At 42.8% G+C, this 15,621-nt stretch overlaps 1 protein-coding gene across 1 annotated transcript in view; it reads right to left on the reverse strand.

The window, feature by feature from the left end:
- The window catches only part of zfhx3 (zinc finger homeobox 3), a 113,810-nt gene extending 99,501 nt beyond the window's left edge, over positions 1 to 14,309 (reverse strand). The window contains 1 exon segment of the mRNA XM_038700886.1: positions 14,180 to 14,309. The gene's annotated coding sequence lies outside the window, so the exon portion shown is untranslated.
- Positions 14,310 to 15,621: the final 1,312 nt, after the last annotated feature.

Here is a 15,621-nt window from a genome sequence, read left to right on the forward strand (position 1 = left end):
GTATCATTCCTTGAGATTCAGCAAAAATATGTGGTAATAACCGCATTTGATCAATGTGCACAGCAAAGTGTCTGAAAAGGACCTTAAGAAGTGGATGCAAAATTTGGCAGCACAGATGTTGTAGGCTACCTCCCAAGATTGGCATCCACTTCTTTTCTCAGCATAAATAAACTTTATAACCCGCGAGGTGCAGGCAATTCTCGGCAAGCATGCAGAATTTGGCACTACACCGGATGTTGTCACATGCATATCCTTGCGCTAAATTCATCAAGTCTGACCTAATTTGATAAATAATGTTGCATGTGGTTCTCGGATCGTGTTAACATGAAGACTTCATAGCCTCTCTTCAGGTAGGACTCTCATACTGCAATACTTGTCTTTGTAAAGAGAGAAAATGACAGGATAATTTTGCTAACCTGCCTGTCAGCTTGCACTGGTTCGTTTCAGTGGATTTACCTTAAAGGCTTGAATACGTGTGCACTCCAAATGTAGGTGCGGCTAGCTTAATCGCCTTCTCACAAACGAGTGACAGAAACACTCAAAGCGGGTCAGACCGTTTTTTGCCTTTTCTAAGAATTCAGCCACAGATAGAGTGGATGTTATAGGAAACCATTCAGCAGAACTGAATGTGTGCAAACAGCGATTTTTGTGTCTTTCTCAGACACTTTAAAATGCTTCCACACTGCCAACATGTTAACGTAATTGTTCGGTAAAATTCATTCGGCCTTTTGACTTATTAGGCCGAACACCGAAAGTGCTTTTTTTGCTATTTTCGGGGTGATTAATTTCGGTTGCCGAACATTCGGTGCATCCCTATTTTTTGATATACAGTATGTATACCTGTGTTTTGTAGTGTTTGCAGATTAGCAGTAAAGACAGAGGAAAGACTGAGAGATAGAGAAAGTGAGATTTAGATATAGAGCTAGAGAGAAAGTGAAGGAACTAAAGACACATGTCCAATGAAAGGTCAGGGAAAGGGGGAAATGTGCTGATCAAAGTCTTTGAGCTCCAGGACCTTCATTTCTACTAATTATCAAATCTGCCCCTATTTATATCTGCAGGAAGCAGACGTTCTCTCAAGAGAGGATGGAAGTGAAATCTGCTAACTGCAGTGCTTTCAGAGCTTCTGTTTGCACTCATTCCATTTCATTTCTACTATAGTAACTGGATGAGGGTGATAGAGGAGGGGTTAAGAGAGCCGATGACCACAACTTATTTGGGCATGTTGCTGTTATGAAATTAAAGGACAGACCACTATGTACGGAGGACCGCAAGGCTGACCAACAGTGACAAAGAATCAAGATTGCATACAAGCAAGATCGCATGGTGCCATACACACACATATATACAGACACATGCAGACAAACACACCTTCCCACAGCGCTGCAGTTAAGGCAAGCCAACCACAAACACAGCTGTTAAAATGATCAATATCATTGAAATATTAAACCTTAAGAAGCCGCATTATTGATTGGGAGCCCAATGATAAAATGGTTTATTATCACAATTGTGGGGCATTATGTAAATGTTTTGGAGAGACCATCAGCTGACCAGCGACCATGGGCTGAGACTAAATTTGACCTCACCCAACTACATACACAAACACACCCACACAGCTCTGCTCCCTTACCCTGCCATCCAAAACCTGAAGAAGTGTAGGTATAGGGACGAACAGGGAGATGTCATTACCAATATTTCTGCATCTATTATAGATATAGCTGACACTGATCAGCATACCAAGCCCCTGTTGACAGAGTGAGGGGAGATAAGGGAGAGAAGGGGATCTGACCCTCAGAACAACATGGTAGCTCTGAGATGTGGTCTGCAGGATCTCCAGCAGGCATGAAAGCAAACAGGAGCATAATGTGGAGCAGGATCCAGGCTCCATAAAGGGATCATGCCTTGACAGACAGATAGGGGACATGGATAACATGTCTATAATCCTGGGCCTTTTGTGTAATCTGGAAAACAAATACCTTAGTAATGACCCAGTCCTTACACCTGGTAAAACACAGGGTTCACTGGCACCTGGAATTAGACAAGTATCCTCTGCAGAGCATTCTTAAAGGGACACACTCCCTTAGAAAAATGCTAAAGAGAGTTTTAGAAGACACCAATATATGAATCAATGGTGTATTCTCTAAGAAAGAATCTGTGTACTAGACGGTCAGAAAACAGCTAATCTATTATGCAGTTAAGTGGTTAAGCTGGGACACCCTTTGAGGTGCAGGCAGTGGTATGAGTGGATGAGTTAAGTCACACAGAGACTCAGTAGTGCAACAGTGATGCAGTGCCACAAGCCTGAGGATAAGGCCCAGTGTTCGGTTAAGTGTCTAAACCTGAGTAGGGTGATAAGATCCCTTTTAGAAGGCATGTGAAGGCCAAATGACCAGGAAACCTGAGTAATGTCGGTGAAAGCTGTCCAGGGCGAGAGCAGAGATGTGGAAAGTCATGCAGCGTTATGTGTGTAAAATGGAAAGGTACTATCTCTTTTATACACCTCATACCGAGGAGTGGTGCAGCTATACACACACACACACACACACACACACACACACACAGAGGAGGGATTAGAGTACCAGTGAAACCATTCTGTGGAAATGATTTCTTTACAGAAAAAGGCATGAAAGCCAATGGTGACCTGGCCTCTAATTCTAGAGTAGGATATCCTGGATAAATAATTAGAGGGTTCCTTTGAAGACCCTGCACAGCCGAACCATTCACTTCCCACTTCACATTTGCTAAAGTCATTAATGAAAAAGATTTAAAAAAGGAAAAGCGAAAATCTTTCTGGTACACAAATACTTTTTTTTATGAGGCCTGGCCCAAATTCCTCTCTGCTTAGCTGAAGCCTTTATCCTGGGAAAGAGCTGCACCCGTTTTAAACAATAAACCTCAGGGGGAAAGTGTTTTCTATTGCACCCCCCCCCCACCCCCGAATTATGAGAGTTAATAAAGTTAAAAGAGTAATGTGCCCTGTGCTTTAAAAGAGGAAGTGAACGAGAATTGTGGAGACACTGAATGTCAAAAGACACAGGAAAAATAAAAGCAAGTAGAAACAATAGTCTTAAGCTCTAAAAAGAAAGCCTTTTTTATATTGAAAAAAGACAAAGGAGTGTGATAGCAAGCCTGCAATGAATATTATATATAATATATATATATATTGGACATTTCTTTCAAACATGGGTATGTGTCATGTGCCACAGTGGAATACATCTTCACATCTTCAGTTAGTGCTCACACTTCTGCAATGAGCTGTGTGGCTAACCAGGATCATTCATTGGAAATAAACAGGGGGGAAATCTGACAGGTGGAATTACATGTATCACATTCAGATTACTCTCATTCCCAACGAAACAAAGACGTATTTTTAGATTCCACAGCATACTTCTGGAACATCTTGGTGTATTTCACTGAGACGAAAAAAGAACTGTTAATGCGTCTTCAGGAAGCCAAGCCCAATGAACACTAGTCTGCATGCCAATGGGATGCCTAATCTTTACACTGGCAGTTTATAAACAGAACACTCAAATCAGATCTTGATGCAATTGTCATCTTAAAAGGAGAGCAGAGCTTGCCCTACAGTTTACAAGGACGGATTCCAAGGCAAACCTTGGAAGTTGATGTGCATTCCTTCTGAGTAGATCAGTGATGAGGAACTGTCAACAGAGAAAAGGGGAAGAAAAACAAAAAGAGAACAACTTGTTAAGTGTATAACAAGGTGGCCTGGAGGGCAATGCTGAAAGACACCTCAGCACTTGACTCAGAAGTGTGCAAGGAACATCAAACAGCATCTGTAGCTACGTTGAGCACTGACAGAGCCGACCACGGTGTTCAGAGACCCTTGTGTGAAGAAAAACACAACAGTTTGGCAGGAAATAAAGAGGTAAAATGTGACTAAAAGACAACAGTTCCTCCTACAGTGGTAATCATAAGTGTTCTTATGCACTAAATCTGAGTTATGTTCTGAGCCACAGACCTCCAGGGAGACCTGTCTAACATGAGGGAAGCCTGCTGCCATCAAACTATAACAGAAACAGAATAAGCCCATTGTAAAATACATCCGCAAACAATGAAGCAGTTCCTATTAGATGTCTGAGTTGCATAGCTAGAAGGCGTGTGTGGCACAGAGAGAGATGAGGCTTGGGTGACAAGCATCATGCTCTGTGAGAAGCCCCCACAGAAGGAGAGCAAGGGGCAGAGTCAAAGCGTTGTTCCTGCACAGCAGTTGAAAGAAAATCAACAAATATATGACCATTAAAGCTATTGGCTGTTGAATGCTTGTACCAAAACTTGGCACGGTAGTGTCTACAAGTCTCCAGGCACTCTGATTTGGGAAGACAGATGCCCACGAGCTGAAAACGCATTCAAAAATCCTATTGCGAGAAGTAACAGACAAATGAGAGGTAGGGAAAAGAACATACTGGTGTGATATTTTAAGAAATGGGGAGCGTGTTAATAAATTCCTCTTCCTCCACTCCTCTCCTGACCTGGTATGAGTGTTGTGACAGCTACAGTGCTGTGGAGCTATATTTGAGAAAGACCAGCGTCCTGCCGCTCATCTGCACACACACACACACACACACACAGAGCAGCCCTTGTTCATCTCCCTTAATGAAATGGCCACATGCCTCCTCTCATCCCAGAGCTGCTTGCACACTGTAGCACCTGGTAGATATAAATCAGCCCTACTGAGCTGTATTTGGGAAGTGAGGCATTAAGCGTGACATGGGCTGTCAAAGTTCAGATTGCACCGACCGCAACATCTAGTTGAACTGCTGCGGAACAGACCATAGACCAAGGAGCAGGCCTACCATCGGCCTCTTATCTTCTGCCTCCCAGCTCCACATGACATGGCTGACATGGCTGCCACATCTGGGCCCCAGCTGGGCAGCCTGCTGAGCACAGCGTAGCACAACTGAAGCTAGGTAGGGGAACACTGGAGCACCCACGCTATAGGGATTCCTCATCAACAGTCAAGATTTAATTGGCTGTTGTTTGCTGCCATTTATCTTTGTGCTTTCTTATCGGTGAGCTGTAGTAGCTTGTGGGTATTATTACTGTTTTTAAGTGGTGTAGCTCCTATTTCTGAGCAAGGAGATAAAAGTAGCAGAGCGTCTGTGTGTTGTGTGAGCACTCTGTATGTAGCATTTGCGTGTGTATGTGGAGTGGAATTTCAGTCACATGAGCCTTGGGTCTGAAGGTCAAACACTGGAAGAGAACCCATACGTTCCTCAAAGGACAGGCACACATCTTTAGTGCATGAGCATGTGTAAGCATGTGCACAGACTTGGATGCATGCATGTGTAAGCATATTAAACTAGCCAAAGCATTCTACAACAGAGCTTTATATTTGAATATTAAATATATTCTCACTCTGAACTTTACATGTATGGGATGAGTCCTCAAACGGATACATAGGTGCAAAGGCATGAAGACAGAGCACTCAAAGAGTAAAGCGCTATGAAAAACAGAGCGAAAAGGGACAGAGGGAGCTAAAGGGTGAAGATAAAGAATTATCATCTGCTAGGGATTTGGTCATGGGCTTCAGCAGCTGGGGATGGTATGATGTCTTGCTAGAAGTCACAATGGAGAGCTGAGGTGGAGCTGAGGGTTGAATACAAGTGATAAAAGTACAGAGAAGAAAATGAAGGAAAAGCAGATGAGGGGACAGTTCAAGAAACAGAGGTTCAACTCAACCCTACAGTAATTTACATTGTTGGGTAATTAGCTTCAGGATCAGGGGCTCAAGTCGATGACAGATGCCTCTTGCAGGGGAAAAAGCATGTGAAGTGGACCAAAGCATTACTTTAATGACACATAACATTCATTGATTCAGTCTGTCAGAGGGAGCATGTGTCAAGGGCATAAAAACTGCTATGTGTACCGTACAGAATACAGAAAAATCCATTCATGGATTTAAGTTTATCTTTGGCAGAGGTGAGTAAAATAACAGAAGACCTGATTCTAAATGTGGAAAGAGGAAGAGACCCTACAACTGACATCTGCTGGATGGTTGTATTAAGTGAAGACTTTGTTTGGAATTGGATAACATTGTCTACATTGCCTACTTTTCCTCTGTCCCCCCATGTACCCACATGCATTACACACACATAAAAAGCACTCTTACATCATAATTTAGGACTTTGGAGACAGATGATGAGAGTGAAAAGAAGAAAACGTGTGGCCACATCCAAAAATTGCTAAACGCATCTGCATAATATTCACATATTAATCTGACAAAAAACAAAACCCACAAGAGTTTTTTTCACAAGGAAATAAACCTCACTCAGTAGCAGAAGATTCAGCACTACACATAGTGGTTCTTGATAACTGCACGTTTAATACACACTTAATTAATGATGTCATTGTTTTGACATTGAAAGAGCATGCCAGCAAACAAGATAAACAAGATCCAGCGCTGGGAAGACCGCTATTGGAAAACTAAGGAAACTGAAAGCTGGGAGATCACAGACAAAGCACTTTGAATCTTAACCCTTGGCCCTTAGGCAGCTCCATTCAATCCCCCATACGATAAGGGAATATCTTACACACAGCACAGAGCTGCTGGCTCTGCACAACACTGTGTGTGTGGTCACATGGTCGTATGTATGCATGTGAAATAGCAGCCAGATACAGTGACATATTGTGAATGAATTCTCTCTATGGAGCAGTGAGTTTCCACTCAGGCTGCTATGCCAGTGTAATGGGCACGGCTAAGAGTCTTTACACATGCCAACTAGAACTGGGAATGAAGCCATAAGGCTGGGAGGATAGACATATACACTGTAAAACACACACACACACACACACACACACACACACTCCACTACATACCACAGATAGAAACAAAGCATAAAAAAACAAAAGACAACAATACAAAAATACCTACTCATTCATGTGTACATGAGCAAACTTGCTTATCCACGTTTGTGCTTACCTCCTTGCGTGCGCGCACACACACGGAAAAAAAACATGTTAGCAACTAGGTGAGAATTAGAGCAGGGCCAACTGACTCACCCTGAAAGTTCAAGTTGAGTGCCACTACAAATTAGAAGTTGACAGCTTAAATTATCCCCAGTATGTGTTTCTTACAATGTATGTGCATGTTGGAGTTTGCCAGGGCAACTGTCTCCAGACAGCTGTCCTGGATGAGTTACTTACATGTCAACCATTATCTCTTATTATTATTATTATTATTATAACAGTATATAATCTCCCCCCAAGATGCACTGACAAGCAAATGCCTCAGACCAGCAACCTCCCTCATGTTGTCAATGATAGGACCCTCTGCCCCATATCTAACAGATGCCCACATATTTGAGCTGTGAGGAGGGAGAGTGATAGGGGCAGTGTAAAACGAGAGGGTGACTAATTGGTTCATAACCTGTAATTGGGGAGATGTAATTGGAGTGGACTTGCAGATGCCAGGTGCACCTTCAGGAGGTGGGGCAGCGGTTTGCCCTTTGACTGGCTATAAGGGAGTGTGTGTGTTTTTGTGTGTATATGCGTGCAAGGGGCCATGATTAGATGTGGGGGGAAAACAACACTTGTATAGCGAGGGCCCCCAAAGAATATAGTTTAGGTGTGGCGTGTGCCTATTAAGTCCCTAAAACCACATGAAAGCCCATGTACTTAAACCTGTCACAACACAGTACAGCCATGCCCAATGCAAATAGGCATGCGCACACACACACTATATATATATATATATATATATATATATATATATATATATATATATATATATATATATATATATATATATATATATATATATATATATATATATATATATATAATATATATATATATATATATATATATTATATATATATATATATATATATATATATATTATATATATATATATGACACACACACACACTCAGACAATATGTACTCACACAGTATCCAACAGCTTCATGTCTGCTGGCAATTTTTTTCAACTGGGAGTGAGAAATCTGCAGCTCAACATTTTCTCATGGTTCACATGGTGGGTCAATGTGATCAATTCGCTCATAGTCCACCTAGCCAATACTACACCTCTCCCAATCAATGAAATGGGGGCTGAGTGTTAATTGGGACAGAGTAAGAGGAGGGTGGGTGATGGAGTAGGTTGCACTTTTTGCAGAAGCATCAGAAATGCTGGACAGGGTCTTAATGAAAGCTGCTTAATGTTGACAGCATGCTTGTTTAATCGCTTGGTTAAGAAATGTTTTTGTACAACAAAAAGAAGGAGATTGTGTGTGTTGAGGTGGTAATACAGAGAGGGGGTAATTTGCAGGAACATCTGTCCTGCCTATCAACATATGATTATCAGTAATTAGCCACAACGGCTGCAGTTGGCATGGGCGCGGCCATGCATTCCCCTTTTTCGGCAGGTATGTAGTGAGCACCCATCAAACACACTTCCCACCTCTTGTCTCCTGCTGCCAACCCTCTACCTTCTTCATGATTCACACACTAGTCTACAAGTAGGCCTCTCCAACACGTACCAACTTTGAAACTCACAATACCAAAGAATCACATTGTCCATGACAAGGCCGCAGTTTAAGGTTTAGGTAAGAATAATAAAAGACAGCTCGTGGGGACTGTGGATCAGAATGAAAATAGTAAAGGTTGACTATGGCCAGAGTTGAATGTTCACTTGTATGAATGTTTCCTTTGTAAAAAGTAATGTAAGTTATGAAATAAGAAGGTTAGGAAGGACACCGAGCTCAGTCGTGACGAGATACTTGCTTTAAAAAGAAAAAAAGAAGTGGCCTTCACATCCTGCTTTGAACAGGACAACAGTGTCCACTTCACACTGAAAGCAAATCAACTCATCTCCACTTAACAGCCATGCCTTCCATTTATTGGAAGGAAACAAGTACTAAAGATGGTGATGGAAAATAAATCTGCATTGTAAAGTGGGAGGATCTTTTTGCTGTTCATAGGCCTGGGTGTGGTGTATTGTAAAAGGTTAAAAACACTGAAGCATCCTTTCTCAGTGTGCATCTTTTGATGCAAATCTTGGGAAACTTTAAATTAAACAAAAGGCAATGAATGAAGAGAGACTGCGTGAGGGGTAGAAGGAGAGGCATTACAGAATCAACTGTTTACCCAGCGTGTTTAGTGCATGGTTGTTTTTTGTGATGAGAAGCTGTAGCTGACAACTACAAAAGTATATGGAGCACAGGAAAAACCTGCCTGACAGATATTCTGTTTGTCAGCTAAGTGGAAGTAGGAAGTGATGGTGGGGGAAACAGCCTCTACCAGAGTAAAGGCTGTTTCCCCTGTGCTGCCTGTTGTCTCGCCCTGTTTATACAGGGCACAAGGTTAGTCAACGTGGCATCCAGCCCAGAGAACCGCTGCACCACACACGAAACCATGGAGGTTCCACTTGCTATGTGAAAGTCCTACATGCAGACAATAAAAATATGTAGTTGTCTTTGTAGCTTTTTTTGAAATTATTAGTAATAAATAAATGAACACAATTTAGAATTGCAGTGTTGAATGAAATTCATGAAAACTATCAATCCACTTCAACATGAGCCATCTATCTGAACCATTAGCTGGAAGTGAGGACATCTGAGACAGATGTATTGATTTCCCACCATTGTGAAGTAATTTGGTGAAGATTAATTAACATTTTCCTTGGATCTACCCATCGTGCTGACACAATGAAAGTCGGTGGGTCACAGGGAGGTCTAACGTCAGGACACAGTCAGGCCAAAAACTAGGTGGCCCCTCAAGACCCTGGCATACCCCCAGCCACTAAATTACCAGTGTGACACCATGGAGGGAGAGGCATAGGTCCACTTTAGCTCTGTACTAAGGCCAGTGGCTGAGCAGGTCAAGACCTCCCCATTAGGGAGCAGGTCAAAGCCACATAACTCTTTAGCTAAGGTGAGGGTCACTGCGATGCTCTGTCCAGCCAGGGTCACCCAGATGTCTCTGGCCACTGAGGTTCATGGCAATACAATAAAGCAATCAATCTGGCCGCTGGACCCTGGTCAATAATATACTCCCATGCTGCACAGGGTCACCACCTGTTCCCTGGCCTCTCCTTGGACTGTCCTGGCCTCCTGAAGTGCTTAAGTCTTAGATTTCACTGTGCTGAAGGCAAACTGGAAGACCATGGGGGGGAGAGTAATCAAACCCTAAGTCTAGTCAGGCACTATGAGAATAAACCATGACAGACCTGGAAGAGCTGGACTTTAATTAGTATAATGTGGCCCAATACAGCGAACTTTGCTGTCAGTTGGAGATGACACCTCCAGTTATACTGACTAATATTGAATATTTTTGTTGCAGGTAAATGTGTTAAGACTTTTCAAAGTGGATAAAATATCCTTTATCAGAGTACAGTCTAAACACACAGTTTGGCCATGATATCGATACTACTCACTAATATGAGCTGTGTCTCTTTGAGGAAGTGCAGATGTGCATTTCTCTGTTGTACTTCTGTCTGTACTATTGTACAGACAACATCTTCACATACACTGTACAGAGACCAAGCAAGATAAATCATTCTTAATACTTCTAATTCCTCTTTATTCCTAATTTCTTTCAGGTTTTTGTGACACACATTGCCAGCACTGTTTTCTTTCCCCTCCTCTTTCGGTTCTTTCCTCTTTGCCCTCTCACGCTCACCATGAATGGAGGCAGACAGCATCCTTGGCGGCTGCCAGGATGAGGCAGCAGTTAATTCTTGGCTGCCCTCCCTCTCTGCTTAAAGGCAGGTATAGAGTTTCCAACAGCTCCAGCTGGCTGGATACAATGAGATCTCAGTGCAGGGGCAGAGTTCCAAGCAGGTGAACTATTCTCTCCTCCTTTCCCTTATAGCCCTTATCAGCAGTGCCACTAACACCCCAACAGCTCACAATCCACCAGAGTTTACCTTACCTTGCTCAAATTCCAGCCGACCCAACCTTTAAGTCTCACACCATTTCCTGGCTGACATTCACTGCACACTATCTCACAGAGAAACATAAAATTGCAATGATAAGATCTGGAAAAGAATCTAACGAGCTAATGAAACAGTGCAGCTTCATAGGCCAAAACACTGCTGAAATCTACTGCTATAAAAAATGTAGTAAAATAATTTACAGTGTCTGAACCCATGCATGTTTTCAACATGAGACAAGACTGGTATTTTGACTCATTTTGTATGTGCATCTCCTTCCTTCCTCCCCCCATCAGCTCTCTCCTGCCAAGTACATGACATGTCATTAGGCAGTATAATCAGCATGCTATTTGCATACATCTGCTTTATTTTATTGATTGCTCCTCATTCGTTAAGATTCAGGGCATATATAATTAATGACCAACCCCCTGGTGCCACACCCTGGGGACAGCTAATTCCACTGCATACTAAGGGGATTTCAGCAGAGGGCACAAGTGGGCTTGTCACAACGGGCACTGGGCCAGTATCTGTCCCAGTCTCCTCCCTGCCTCCGGCTGTCCTTGGTCCCAGCCAGCTCCTCTAACAAGGAGAACCCTTCCCGGGCCGCGTTAACTAAAAGGACAATTATCTTGAGAACAATGATGCTTTTCACAGGGGCTGTGTTGTCATTAATGCAGTGGATCTGGTTACAGCAGCCAGCTTAAGCTAATTAAGGAATGCTATCTGTGGACTCTCATTGCTTCTTAATTAAGTAAGATTCATTTCAAATTGGGGACAAACAGTCACTTTTTCAGAAGGGGAGGGAGGTTGTTTTACCTTTGAATTGTGTTTGAATTTGCTAATTTGGTGAGTTACTTTCACACAACCAAAAATCTAGCACTTGGCTACACTGTACTGCACTAACATTTGCTTCATAGTCACATAAAAGAAGATGTTCCATGCCCTTTGTTTGCCACACCGCCAATCAAACAGAGAGACCAATGATAATCACACCTAAGTATAAACACAATTTGCTATATTAAGTCCTTGGAAGAAGCCCTATTAAATAGCAGCTTTTGATAATGGCAGTGGTGCCATAAGCATTGTTGAGGAACAGTACACCTTGCCTTTCCTGCGTGGCTGTGGTCACAAAACGGTTCATTCTGTGAAACCACAGACACTACAAGCCTTGAGTTTCTCCAGTCAGAAACACCCCACTGTCTCATCGTCCTTCTTCAACCATTAACAGGGTATTGTGATTAGAAATGGCTGACTGACTGACAAACTGCTATCAAAATGCTCTGGAAACAGTTGCTTTACAAAAAGACAGCTACTCTTTCTTTCCAAGGAGCCTGCTGACCTTTTACACAGGAGAGGGCTCTTAGTCACCAGTCACTCAGCACTGACTGACAACAAGGGGAAAACTGAATGAGAGGGGGAGAGTGTGTGTGTGTGTGTGTGTGTAACAGGGAGAGAGAGAGAGAAACTAGTCAGAGTTCTGGCTGTGTAAGATACTGCAGGATTCTTCACATCCATGGCTGCACTCTAAAGACAGACTGACACGTGCAGAGGTTAAGATGACACATAAGCCCATTCTAATGACACATACTTAGTGCTGTCTGAGGACTCCAAGACAATAGCTCTGGTTGACAGATGACAGGCAGCTAGACAACCAATCATATGCAACATAGTATTATAAAACAAAGGTTATGTATTTCAGTATCTAAGGGGTGTGTGGTGGCTCACGTGGGAGAGAACAAATGTGTAAACACAGACACACATGAGCACAGGGATCTGGTTTGGCAAGTATATATATGTCCTTACTTGCTGGGTATTGTGAAGGAGGTTACAGCTGTTGATTGTGATTAAAATGTAAACAAAAGCTGAGTTCAGAGAAAGGGCGAGTATGTGAGTTTGAGGGTTGATCAACTCTCAGAGACCTCCACACCCACTGAAAAACTACTTTTCTTCACACAGCCTGAATGGCTGGGCAACATCAGAAACACATACTTGTATACAGTATATACACAGGGAAATAAAATCGATGAATCATCTTCCAGACTACGCTGTAAATTTTGTCTGGTGTACATTTTCTTAAGACAAAATGTGTCATTTTCAGGAAATTAAAAATTTAAACTGATTCTACCAAATCTAGCAGAAACATTTGCAAAACATTTCAGGGGATCCATTTCAAAGCTTCCTGAATACATCAACTAAAAATGAGGATTTATCTCCTCCCCGTGGTGCCCATGTCTGGGGTCATCACGACCCCATCGTGACTGCTCCTCGCATCAACAGCAGCGTTACTTCTTCCATTTAGCCTGCTTTTAGCCTCTCAACAAGAAAAATGCACTGTTTTAAGTAATCCTTGTTTGTACTGACTGTAATTGATTGGGTAATCCTGGTTTAACATGCACTAAAACCAGTGCTTAAGAATCTATTAGGAGGGCAAGCAGCTTAAAGAGGCAGGATCTATCTAATGTTGACTTCTAGATCGGTGATTCTGTGCCTAGAGGTTGGAGGTGTTTGATGACCCCTTTTACGTTGACCCACTTTAAGCCAAATCTCAGAGTCCCACGGCCAATTCTTTGTTCTTCCCCTCTGTTTCTGTATTTCTCCGTCTGGTGAAACAATAATACATTAACGTGGCAAGCTATTGCCAAGGTTTATCCTCTGAACTCCACCAGCAAATCTCTTGGCCTTCTTCCATCAACCTGGTGACACAGTTCTGGTGGGGTTTAGGCCAGCTTCACCTAGAGCCACAACCCGTCTCTACAGACGCCATGCCCAAAGTCCCTGTCAACTCGACATGACACACGCCATGCCGCACGCTCATCACTGTGACAACCCTGTCATAATCAACACAAATCTCTCAGCGTCAGCACAAGGAGCAAAGGTATTATGGAACTGGAGAAAGGGAGAGGGAGGATGGAAAAGACATACAGACACACTAAGTGCAGGTCGTGGTACTGTCATCTCTGGCTCTGGGATCAGGCAGCAAGTGTGAATCTGACTGTGCACACAGGACAGTCAGACAAGAGGAAGGCTAATTCCTGCTCCTCCTGCCCTGACTGCTGTGGTTTCAACATGACGCAGGAGGAGGTAGAGAGGTCTCACACACACATACAGAGGAAAGAAGAGAAGGAGAATAATCCCCACCAAGACCTCTGCCCTAATGGGGCCCACTACTGTAATTACAAGGCACAGATTTCAGATCAGGCACTTAAGTAGCCAGCTAAGAGTGCCCAGAAAACAAAAAGCTCTGTAATTATCGTCTGCCTCTTCTCTCCCCAGTGCAACTTCAGTTACCTGTCATGCTGCTGTTTTGTCAGGAGTCCGTTGTTTCCTGGATTCTCCCTAATCCATAGCTGGAAGCAGCCCTGGCAGTGCGCCTGCCTGTGCAAGATGCACATTTCAGCTCGCGGGGGCGAGTGACGACATGGCACACAAAGATAGCAGAAACCTGAGTCCTCACAGCCCCACAAGCACATGAATGCATTTTTTTACAAGAGAGAGGAAAAGAAGGAGGGGGGAGTGTTCAGTTTGCTGTAGACAAAAGATCCATTGTGCAGTGAAACTTTATATACATATTAGAAACTCAAAACCCATAGCCTCTGCAAGCAGGATTCTTGTAACTGTGAACAAGATAACATTACCTACCATTCTTTTCTGCTCTCTACAGAAAAAGAGAAAAGCCTTCAATCCTACTTTTCTGCAAGGGTCTTATTCTTCATGATGGATTCCTGTTTTTCTGCAGGGTCATCTAATATCAGCGATAAGAGAGCGGTGGTCTCCAGGCATTTTGTGGCCCATTAGGTAACACATTCCCCAGGTGGAGCAGAGCAGGAGGCACAGCTTGTCGACAGAGATTTGCACTCAGCATTCTCTTAGCTTGCAGTCACCATCCGCCTAACCTCTCAGGTGTTCCAGAAGGAATGCTATGTCCATTCGTAGACTTGCTCATTCACCCACTTCAGCCTGGAATGCATTCTATGTGTACTTCTGCTTCAATAATACCACTCTACTGCTTTCCAAACAAGAGCAACTTATATCTTTTAATACTCCCTTCTACTTTTGAAACTCTGCCTGTATTACCTGTAACCAATCCAAAAAGGTCAAGTGGGATGTTTTGAGAATAGTATGAGTCACACAGCACAAACATATGTACATTTTGTCCTGTATCTTTTTCGCACAAGTCCATTCATGTTACAGTCGTAGAGCTCCTCATCTATTTTTCAAAAGGCAAGTTAAATAACCACATGCGCAGTACTAATAAATTAAATCTGAGACATACACTAAACATCAGGAGGAAGAGGTCTATAAGCAAAGATGATACTCTGGAGAAGATGACTAGGACAGTCCTGAAAAAAGGTCTCTCTTTCAAACAAGCTTTTAAAATAAGGATGACACACGAAAAAGGGGAAAAACCTAAAGCATTGATCACAACTTAGGGATTGTCAAGACCCATTTCAGCTCAGCCTAAGTCTGTGTCCACAAGCCTGGGAAAAGTTGCCAACATGGTGACATCACCAACATCAGACATGTAATTAACCTAGCAAGGCCGGACAGCCAGGCTCATAATGACAACCTGTATAACTTGTAATTATTTTTCTCAAGGGGAAAAACACAAACACAGGCAGAGGCACGCGCACACTTTTGCACAAAACATACACACACAGAAAAGAGGACCAGCAGAAAATAATGCCTATAAACACCAGTACCAGCATTCAAGAAAAGATGTGTAGTAACTA

Source organism: Micropterus salmoides, unplaced genomic scaffold (assembly GCF_014851395.1).
Source record: "Micropterus salmoides isolate LMB-PRFRI ecotype aquatic unplaced genomic scaffold, ASM1485139v1 Ms_hic_scaffold_6, whole genome shotgun sequence".
Classification (NCBI taxonomy): Eukaryota; Metazoa; Chordata; class Actinopteri; order Centrarchiformes; family Centrarchidae; genus Micropterus; species Micropterus salmoides.